Source organism: Prunus avium, chromosome 3 (assembly GCF_965620075.1).
Source record: "Prunus avium chromosome 3, drPruAviu1.hap1.1, whole genome shotgun sequence".
In the NCBI taxonomy this organism is placed as follows: Eukaryota; Viridiplantae; Streptophyta; class Magnoliopsida; order Rosales; family Rosaceae; genus Prunus; species Prunus avium.
The window spans coordinates 8,802,908-8,815,200 of record NC_142286.1 but is presented as its reverse complement, the minus strand read 5'-3'; the positions used below and the strand labels follow the sequence as shown (position 1 = coordinate 8,815,200).

At 34.3% G+C, this 12,293-nt stretch overlaps 1 pseudogene; it reads left to right on the top strand.

Moving 5' to 3' along the window:
• Positions 1 to 6,492: 6,492 nt before the first annotated feature.
• LOC148295565 (uncharacterized) lies at positions 6,493 to 11,090 on the top strand (annotated as a pseudogene).
• The last annotated feature ends 1,203 nt before the right edge of the window (positions 11,091 to 12,293 follow it).

The window sequence follows — 12,293 nt, the reverse complement described above, 5'->3', positions numbered from 1 at the left end:
GTTTTTCTTTCTCCTCTGCTCAGTTCATGTATATAAAATAGCCATTGATTAATTAATTGAAGAAAATAGTGGCTATTAAATTTTGTACATCAATACTTAATTTGAGAACTCAATCAAGGAAAGAGTATAGATCTTTCGATCCAAATATGAGGCACAAGAATCTGAAGCATGTTGCCCAAGATGTCGTAAAGTTGGCAAAGGTAAATTGGGCTTCTCTTGCTACTCCGTATGTGTGGGAAGTTTCATTTCTAATTTGGACCGAACATAGTCAGATCATTGTTCCAGTATATTCTTGGAAGGTTGAAAAATAATTGAAACTTCTTGAGATGAATCCTGACGGCATGTTGTGTGAAAGAAAGTGAACAAAAGTTCATTTTGTCGCAGTCCCGCGTATATTTTTCTGATTTCCCCTTCCAATTGACTCTTCAAGTTATTTCCTTTTTCATATAGCTCTGTTATTCCATGTAGTAAAAGTGGAAATGTTCCAGTAAGAGAAATAGCCAGCCATCGTTTTCTGGGTATTGAGAACTTAATTTGAGAACCTCCCTCTCTCCAGATCCGACGAGCCCCACACTAGATTCGTCATCTTCATCTTCGTTGCCAAGGCCACACCACCCTCTTCGTCAAGGCCACGCCATCGTCTTCGTCACCAAGTTCTTTGCCTGCCGTAACCCACATATCCATCCGCACCAAGTCTATCGAGAGAGACGAAGGTGAAAAAAAAAACTTTAAAAAAAAACATGCAATTGCAATTTGATTTGGGTTTTGAGGGGGTGGACTAAGGAGGAGGGGGAATGGGTTGCAGGAGAGAGGGATAGACAGAGAGGAAGAGCTGAGAGAGAGAGGAATTTGGATTTGGATTTTTTATTTTTAAGTTTATTTATTTATTTTATTATTATTATTATTATTTTTCAGTTTTTTTAGTTTTTCTTTTCAGTTTTACAAACTGTATATTATTTATTTAACCCGAAAGGACTCTTTTACCCCTCATTTTAACGGATAAATTGACAGAATTGGACGGTAGGACCCAATTGCAACTAATTGTCTAATTAAAGGATGTAATTGGCACAAAAATTAGTTCGCGGACCCAATTGCAACTGGGGCCATAGTTCACGGACGTCTACAGTAATTAACCCTTTAATTTAAAAGCATGCTAAGTCAATTCTTAACAATGAGAAAAATATAATTGAACTCATGAAAAGATAGTAGCACTTAACATCAATCAAAATAAAAGGATATGAAAATATTGAACAACCAAAAATAAAAGAATTTAGCAATTCATACCGTATATTGGATTAAAGAACAATTCACAAACTTACTCAAAGGACATTCCCTTTAGCCTTAGCTAGAGTTCTAGCAACTCATTACAAAGGAAAACATAACTAAATTTTGAATGAAATGGATAACGAAATCTGTCGTAGAGGTTCCCTTGCCAAATAAGTTGATGGGTGATTTATAGTAGTCAATGAGGTGATTGGGAAGTTAATACATTCGTGATGGGTAATGAAGGGTTTAAGTGAGGGATTAATTGGATTAAACATGTGATGATGGTGGACAGTTGGTGGAAAATAAATAACGGTAAGGTAGTGGGCGTTAAATGGCTATGAATGACATGAAATAGGCTCTTAAACTTCAACAGTTTTGTCTTCTCTTCTCCTTCTTTATAATCACAATAATCTCACAATCAATTCTTCAATAAAATCCACCAACAATTCTCTTCACGCCTGGCTTGAACTTAGACAAATGCATGTCTTCATCTTTTGGCTTTCCAACTTCCTACAAAAGATAAATTCACCTAATAAGTTCACCAAATTAATATAGAAAATTCATAAGTCCAGTTGGTGAGAATAAAATGTAACAACAAGTGAAATTATATTTATTAAGCCAAAATTATATCATAAAGTCTCCAAAATAATATTAAAAAATAAATTTTTTATTTTATTTATTTTTGTAAAGACGTTGTGTGACGAAACACACTTTGTCACTCAAGACTTTGTGCAATGAAGTTTATGTTTCGTCGCGCAAAGTCATGCAAAGATTTTAAAAAATAATTTTTTAATTTTATTTATTTTTGTAAAGACTTTGAGTGACGAAACACACTTCGTCGCTCAAGATTTTATGCAACGAATTTTATGTTTTGTCGTGCAAAGTCATGCAAAGATTTTAAAAAATAATTTTTTAATTTTATTTAATTTCGTATTGACTTTGTGCGACGAAACACACTTCGTCGCTCAAGACTTTGTGCAACGAAGTTTAGTGTTTCGTCGCGCAAAGTCACTTTGAGCAACAATGTTTTGTTGTCGTGCAGAAGTTTAGTGTTTTGTCGCGCAAAGTCACTTTGAGCGACGATGTTTTGTAGTCACGCAAAGTAACTTTGTGCGACGATGTGTGTTTCGTTGCGCAAAATTTAGTCTCGTAAGACTTTGAGCGACAAAGTTTGGAGTTTCGTCGCGCAAGGGTTATTTTTTACTAGTGAAAGAACAAAGATATTGTACTTCAAAATCTTGTGCAAAATTATAATCCCCATTTACCAAACAAATTTGCAAAGGATCAGAAGAAAAAGAAGACTTAAAGCAATTTTGAACAATTGTCTCGATCATGTAAACTTCTTTGTCATTTTCATTGTTTGCAGGCTGCTTGCGTATGTTGAGTTCCATTGTCATGTTCCCAAATGATAGTTGCATAAGTCAATTCCTGCAATTTATAGGAGCATTAGATGTAGCAAGAAAAGTTCTTCCAATAATAATAGGAATTTGAGAACTGGAATGCCCAACTGGTTTAGTATCCAAAACTATAAAATCAATTGGAAAATAAAATTTGTCTACCTGAATCAGCATATCTTCCACAATACCTCTTCGGATTTTGACTGAACGGTCAACTAATTGCAATGTGACTGAGGTGGGTTTTAATTCACCAAGACCCAATTGCTTATAAACTGGGTAAGGCAACAAATTAACACTAGCACCCAAATCTAATAAAGCTTGCTCAATGCTAAATTCTCAATAATACATGAAATTGTGTGACAACCTGGATCTTTGTACTTGGGTGGAGTATTAGTTTGAAAAATTGCACTTATATTTTCAGTTAAAAATGCGGTCTTATCAACATTGTGCTTTCTTTTGATAGTGCATAAATCCTTTAAATTTTTTGAGTATGACAAAATTTGTTTTATAGCATTCAAAAGAGGTATATTAATTTTCACTTGTTTAAAAACCTCCAAAATTTTAGGATTTTGATTTTTCTTTACACCCTTAGGCCCCGTTTGGTTCATGGGAAAGGAATCTTGGGGATGGGAAATCAATTGCTTTCCCATGTTTGGTAAGTTAGGCATGGGAAATCGTTGCCTGGCACATGGGAAAGTAGGAGGGAAAGTGAAGCCATCCTTCCAATTTGGGTTTTACTTTCCCTTCTCATGGGAAAGTAAGGCCAGCATTAAATGCACTTTTTTCTGACTAATTTATCCTTACTAATAATTTATAATTACAGTTTTATCCAACAACTATTGGTATTCTTTTTTGTTTTTTTAATTCATATTTCTTAAAATCCTCCCAGCAACGTTCTATTTCCCCATATATTTCTCATAACTCTGTTTACAAAAGGCAAAACTTCAACCTCACCCAGGTTTTCACATTCTCATCCTTAGAGCAACTTCAAACAAGGTGAGTACTATACTTCTATTCATCACCCAATATTTTCCATGTTTATTTTTCTTCTTCCTTTTTTTCCCTACATGAGCACCCAAATTTTCATTATATGAATTGACTTGAGCTTTGGGTGTAATAGTTGGATTATTTGATGTCTTTCTACTTTTTATTTTTATTTTTCTGGGTTTAACATGTATTTTGTTATAATACACCGTCTGAAATTTTGATTGAGGTAAGACTAGAGGTTGATAGAGGTTTTTTTTATTTGGTGTCTGTGGGGTGGTGGATTATGATGCCAATTACCCAAATCACACTAATAAACTTTGCTTAATTATGGATTGATGTTTTTACGTTTTTTTTTTTTCTAGGTTTCTTATTGATTGATGGTATTCTTTTCTTGCTATAATTGATTATGTTATTAATTGGTTATGTTATTAATGATATATTATGTAGTTATGGTGCATATAACATTGTCAAAGAGAAAAATGACTCTTCTAATGTTGGACTCTATTAGGTGTTTGTCTAATATTATGATCATATTTTACATTGTAATGTATATCATTATGGAAAGGCATTATAGAAAGTACCTCTTGAGATCAAGACCTAGAAATAATGATTTTCAGAGAATTGGAAATATGAATCACATGATATATGAGAATGATAGAAGATGTGTACACGAACTCCGCATGGATTTACATACATTCTCCAAGTTATGCTCTATGCTAAGAGCCACTGGTAGACTCTGTTTGTGCCTAATAAATCTCGGCCGATGAAGCTGACCGAAGGAACTTCCTCTTGGCCCTAGCGCTTACCCACGGCCGAACGTGGCAAGTCGTTGTTCGCTTTCTTTCGTTAAAGACAAAGGTGAGCTGTGAAGGCAAAGCCAGCATGGCCTCGGTGAGCTCGGCCGAGGACGAAGAGAGTGATAACTCCTCAGATGCACGGTCAAGATAGGAAAGTCAAGTGGCATCAAGGTCCCTCGCTTCATTTAATGAAATAACGCATCTGACTACAGCAGAAGACCCACGATTCATGTAAGAGCATTTAATGTGCAAAAGGGGAAGTGATTGAAGTCAGGGTATGGTGAGCAAAATCAGGGTGATTAGGTGCGAAAATCTTACGACTTGTAAGATTAAGTCACCAACCGTTAGACCAGAGCATTAAATGCTCCTCCAAGTCCCAGCCCGAAGATGCAGAACCCACGATCAGGGCGGCGGCCGAGATTTTTGGGGGTCACACCACCTTGCTTCACATTCCCAAATGTCAACTCGACTACCCACTAGCTCTGATCAACCTCATCATGCAAATTTTTCAGCCTTGCTGTTTCTTCAGGACTTCTCCTATAAATACCAGGCTCCATCTACGTTTAAAGGGTTCAACACCAAACACAAGCCTCTCACGGAGCAGATTATATTTTCCTGTCATTTACTTCCTGTCATTTATCCTATTGTAATGCATTTTCAATACTTTTACGAGCTTTCTTAGGAGTAGTGACAGTTTGTAGGAAAATCCATTCATCAATATATCATACAACCCTTGATTTTCAAGGCGCCGGAGCACCACCTTTGTTACTCTTTCGTTCATCTCATATATCATACGATCGTCGCAACCCAGCAACGCGCCGGAGCATCACCTAAAAACCCACCATCAACACCACCATTAACGGCCTTGTAGCTCAGGCCATGAACCTGACGGCCGAGATCAGTTCCTCTCTCGGCCACAATCGCTCTAATTAGAAGTTAGACTTAAACAGGCGCACAACTCATCTATTCACCCAATCGCATCATCTTCAAACGCACGGTAAACCGTGCTGGCACGCCCTTGCGCAATCGCACTGCACCAGAGAAGGACGACTTGTGTTGACGCGAATCCCCTCGGCCGGGAGCACCAGGCCGTGAGATTTGCAAAGCCAACAGACTCCATGATACAAGACATGTTTCCGTAGATGAAATGGTAGCTGTCTTTTTAAATGTATTGGCACATCACAAGAAGAACAGAGTCATACAAAATGATTTTTACTGTTATGGGGAAACCATTAGTAGATATTTTAATGTAGTTTTAGGGGCAGTTTTATGTCTACAAAATGAGTTGTTAAAAACACCAAAATTGGTGCATGAGAACTCTACAGATGAGAGGTGGAAATGGTTTAAGGCAAATCATGAATATGCCAAAAGTCTTTATTCTTATATGAAAAATAATAAATAAATTTTGCTTATAAATTGTTTAATCTTGTAGAATTGGATGGGAAATATATTAGATTACATGTGCCAGAAGCTAACAAGCCTAGGTACCGAACTTGAAAGAATGAGATTGCTACAAATGTCTTGGGAGTATGCTCCCAAGATATGCAATTTATATATGTATTACCTGGTTGGGAGGGTTCTACTACAGATTCTCGAATACTTCGTGATGCAATTAGTAGAAGACATGGGTTAAGGGTCCCTCGTGGTAAGAGATGATTGAGTGAATTAATTAAATTATTAAAGTCCTTAGTATATAATATTTTTTTTAAATATTTTTATCAACAATAATAGTTACAATTATAATTTTATTAAATAGGAAATTATTACCTTGTTGATGCTGGATATCCAAATTTGGAGAAGGATTTCTTGCCCTGTACAGAGGGCAGCGATATCATTTAAATGATTGGAGAGATGGATATCAACCTACCATTCCTAAAGAATTTTTTAACATGAAGCATTCTTCGGCTAGGAATGTAATAGAGAGGTGTTTTAGATTACTTAAGTCATGTTGGGCAATATTGAGGAGTCCTTCATTTTTTCCAGTGAAGACATAATGCCAGATTATTATAGCTTGTTGTCTTCTTCGGAACCTTATAAGAAGAGAAATGACTATTGATCCCAAAGAAAATGAGTTGAACGAAAATATCTACAACCAAGAAGAAGATGATGTTATCACTAGCATTGACTCATTGGAAGAATGGGCTGTTTGGAGGGCAAACTTAGCCAATCATATGTTCAATGAATGGAGAGAAAATAGGAACCCAAGATCAGCAATTGAAATGGAGAAGAACCTTTTTCTAGGTCGATTTTGCAATGGGGATAAGGGCTTCAGGTTGGTTGAATGTTATATCTTGAAAATTAGTTTTTGATGGATATGTGTAGACATTAAACTTTGGAATGTTGATGATGTTGTTTTTTTTTTTTTTTTTGATGTTATAATTCAAGGTTTAGAACTTAAAGTGAATTATCAAGTGACTGGTCTTAAGTAATTACAAGATTATGTATAAGATGTGAATTGTGTGATGTGCTTGCAAGCTGTGTGATCATGTATTTGTCATATTGATTTGCCAACATTCATTCTAATTTTTTTCTTTTTCTTTTTTGGCTTGTTCAGTTATTGCACCCTTACCACCTTCTTTTCATCTAACTCTACTTCCAGTACACTTTTTGCTTGATAGAATAAACACACTTCTATATCAATGAGCTCTTCTAGAAAGCTTCTATAGAAATTGTTTACAACATAAGACTTTGTTTGTTTGTTGGTTGTATGTTAATTTTACATGTTTATGTTCAAATTTTTCTTGTGCATATAGGATGGATTTGGGTATGAACTCAACGCCTACTACTGTTGGAGGGAATAAAAAGGATAAGCACATTTGGACCCCTATCGAAGATGCATCTCTAGTTGAGGCTTTAAATGAATTATGTGTTGGTGGCTATTGGAAGGTTGACAATGAGTTCAGATATGGATATTTGGGACGACTAGAAAAGGCTATGGAACAAAAGTTACCTGGATGTGGATTAAAAGTAGTTCCTCACATTGAGTCTCGTGTCAAGACATTGAAGAAACAAACACTAGCCATCTCTGACATGCTCACCAACTCAAGTGGTTTTGCATGGAATGATGAAGAAAAAATGGTGGTATGTGAGAAACAAGTCTTTGATGGTTGGGTTAAAAGAAGCCAAATTGTATTCATAATTGTCATCGTCAATTATTATTATTATTATTGGCATCTAATTTCATGAAAAAAAAAAAAAATTAGGTCCATAATTCTGCAAAAGGATTAAGAAACAAACCATTTCCTCATTATGATACTCTAGTGGAAGTTTTTGGGAAAGATTGAGCAAATGGCAAAGGAGCTGAAGGTCATGTGATAAGTTCATAATTTCACACATTTGCATGCCTTCGTTACTTAGTAATTTTGTTTAGTTTCTCTTTATTTCGAGTCACTTACCTATGTTTGTGTGTTCTGTAGGTTAAGGCAGCAAGAGATCACATTTGATACAATCCATGCATGTTAAGGGCTGATTGGCACAAGAGGAATATAAGATTAAAGACAGACCCAATTTGGGTCACACTCCTTGTTAGTCCAGCTTCGTAGGTCATCTTGCAAGCCTCAGTTCAGCAACTTACACAACTCAGATGAGGAGATGTCCTTCATAGAAGTCGTTCCAATGGGTGTCTAGTATAACATATCCAAATTTCAGCCCAATTGAACATATCTAGAGTCCTTAGCTCGTCAAACACTGAACCATGCTTAGGAGGACACCTCCTTTGAGCCATGTGCCTCAACTCAGCTGTACCTGACTTTAGACCTGACATGTTGAGCAAATTAGGGAGGCATTTCAACATTGGAAGTCTCAAGGAGAAAAACAAGGCATGCTTAATTATGGGGAAACATGTTTGGACAAATCAAGGAGCAGTTTCCAGGATTTCTGGTGGGCTGTCTACACCAGCTAAGGGGAAGACGAATTGGCTATCTATAATTAGAGAGTTGCAGCTCATTCAAGGGTGACACACATACATTCACTTCATCCATTACTCTCATACACACATTCAGATTCACCACAAAGAGAGAAGAGAGCTAGCTGCAAAGGAGGGAGAGCTTGGAGCTGTCTTGGGAACTACCTTGCTGCCACCAACTAGTTCTTCTATTCTCTTTATTCTATTTATGTATTTCTTATTTTCAGTATTCATAGTTATGTTTAACTAATCCATTTAGTTAGGGCTTAGGATGAAGCCCTAGTCATGAATATTCAATGTTATGGATGATTTCATAGTTAATTGATTTCCTTGCTTTCATTGCCAAGTTGTTAATCTCCAGTTTATTATGTGCTTGATGTATGTTTTCTTGGAGTAGCTAACTAGGATTTTATGCATCTAGCACAGGTTGGGAAGGGGTTTAGATTCACCAATTCTACTCTCCTTTCACAAGCAACACATGAATGGCCTAAGAATCATTCAAGGGGTTAATAACCATAGGTTGACTTGGACAGATACCATGTTCTAGGACTTGTGTGATTATCATATTCTCAAGGAACTTAATGACTCTTGTATGCTTTATTCTAAGTAGATACCATGCTTAGGTTGCATATTAGAGATCATGTGTTGTGTAGATACCATGCACAATCACATGCCTTAGGAGAATCATGCATCCTGCACCTAGATACCATAGGCTTGTATGCGATAATCTATTGTTGATGAGCTTGAGTCAATTTCTATGCATTCATAACTTGGATAGGAAGACTAGTGGTAGATTCCAAGGCTCTAACACTTCTCAATCATTGTTTCATAGCTTGTTGATTGCTGCCAGTGTTACTTTCTAGCACTTCCATTTCATTCTCTTGTTTTCATTTCAACAACAAAACCCCCCATTTCGAGTGCGTGTGTGGTGCTAGGATTCTGTCCTAGACCTTGCCATGTGTTAGTTAGTTAGTTAGTTAGTTTTATGTTTTTCCAGAATTCTAAGTAGTTTAACTTGTAACCACGTTACCATTCTCCGTGGGATCGACCTCGTATTTACATAAGCTATACTATAAACGGTTCGTGCACTTGCGAGAATTGAAGTTGCTATTTTTAATAACTCATTTTAGTTGTTAAGAATAAGCTTAACATCCTGTTGAAGTGATTGAAGATCTTACTAATAATAATACTTTTAACTTTGAAGGAGATGGATGGCCTAGATGACATCAATTTTTCTTCCCCTATTACCTAAACTCCTATGTGCCCTCCTTCGACTCGTCCCAATAAACGAGCACGAAATGACAGGTGGTCGCAAACTATGGGGGCTCGTTTGGTACACAGGACTGTCTTGGCATGAACTATGCTTAGGGACTGTCTTGGCTTGGCTTGGCTTGGTCTAAGTTGGATAACACTTATCCTGCGTTTGGTACGCTTGGACTAAGACTATATTTTTTTATTTTTTCAAAACTATCTATGTATATGTATATATGTATAAATACATATATTATGTATGTGTACATATGTATTTTATAATATATGTGACATGTATGTGTATATACATGTATATATGTATATTATAAATAATATAAACATATGTATGTATATATATATATACACATACATGTATATATATATATATATATATATATATATTATACATATATATATATATAATATATATATACATACATTATACATATATAATATATGTGTATATAGGTGTATATATGTATATTATAATATATACATGGGTATAATACATACATATATATATATGTATTTTATTATATATATATATATACATGTATGTGTACATATATATATATATATATACATACATATGTTTATATTATTTATAATATACATATATATATATATATGTATATATGTATATTACAATATATATAATACATATATAATGCATATGTGTATATATGTGTGTATATGTATACTATAATACATACATGGGTATAATATATATACACATATATGTATTATAATATATAATATATAATATATATTACATATATACACGTATGCTATTATTATAATATTAATATGTATATGTGTATAAGGGTATATTTTAATAATAATATACATGTATATATGTATATGTATATTATATATATTATATATGTATATATGTGTATGTATATATATACATATATACATGTATTATATATTTATGTGTATATACATGTATATATGTACATTATAGTATATGTGTAAGTAAGTTTAATAATAATAATATATGTTATTAATTTTACAATATAATATATGCATTTTATACATTGGTGAGCATTGGGACTAACTAATCCTCCCTTTCCACATGGGATTAGTAGTCCCCTCCTAAGGAGGTGTTTTTGGTGGGCCCGGTATTAGCAATCCCATCTAAGACTAGGATTAGATAAAACAAACATGATACTAAATTTAGTCCAAGCCAGTCCAAGCCAATCTTGTGTACCAAACGAGCCCTGGGAGATATGGCTAGGACACTTCAATCTTTTGTGGACATGACAGACTCATTTGGAGACTATGAAATGTGTTCTAATGAGTGAGAATGCACCATTAGAGCGAAGAGCCAAAATTGTTGATGAGCTTCAAAAAATTCAAGGTTTGAGTGATATGGATGTCATTGATGCTGCTGCTGCAATTATCAGTGATGATGCAAAAATTGACCTCTTATTCACTTTACCAGATAATTTAAAGATACAATGGGTTAAGAAACTTCTTCACTAGTATTAGAAAATGGTTTTCAGTTCTGCAATTTGAATGAATCTCATATTAGAAACTATCTTTTTGAAATGCTTTAGTGCAATATTTTGGAATGTAGGTGATGACTTAAGGTTGGCTGCGCTATATTGTATTTGGAATTTTAGATGCATACGCAGATGCATTTTAAGGAACTGTTGATGATGTTGTAGTACTTGGTTTTTCGTTTAGAATCTTGTGATTGTGAGTGAGGAATTTTAATCTGCTGGTTGCAGAGGCATTTTGATGAATAGTTTTATTAGTCTGCTAGTTGCATACGGATTTTGAAAAACAGTTTCTTGAAATGCATATGTAGTTTGAGAAATTGTTTTGTGATTAGTTCATATTTGCTGTTAAAATGCTGATGATGTTGTCATTGGTTTTGTTTTTTGATATTTTTATTATTATTGTGATTTAATGGTCTGCTAGCTACATATGTAGTTTGAGGAATTGTTTTATGTTAAAATCATGTATGAAGTCTTGTTTTTATATGAAATTAATATGAGGATAATAAATATAAAGCCTTGTTTTTAGAATGTTGATGATGTTTCAGTTGGTTTTGTTTTTTGCATCGTGTGATTGTGATCCAATGTTCTGTTAGCTGTATATGCAGTTTGAGAGATGAAAATTAATTGCTTTATGTTTAATTCATATAAAGCCATGTTTTTAGAATGTTGATGATGTTGAGATTTTGAGATGTTGAAGTCAATTCTATTTTTCATTTTTGAAGTATGTTGATTAGTCTTTTTTAAAGTATAATATATTTTTTTAAATTCACATGTAGATGAACTGTTGTAGCTGCATATGGACTGCTTTTTGATAAGAAAACACCAATTTCTAGCAAAATTGAACACCAAATTCCAGCAAATTGTATTGATCAACTGAAGAAGTCCTACGCTTTTTTTTTTAAAGCACAAAACTGACTAGTGACAAGAAAGAACTAATCCAACATCAAAGGCCATAAATTGAAATTTTGCATATTCAGACTATCAATAGGACATTGGTGTAATGTTTATTAATTAAATTGGAATGTTTATTAATTAAATTGGAATGTTTAATAAAATTAACAGATTTTTCATATTTTTAAAGGGGTATAATTGGGAAACTAAACAAAATTTGTTTTCCATTCCTACTCAAAACAAATATGGAAAATGGAATAAAGTGATATGTGCGAGTTACTTTCCTGGCATT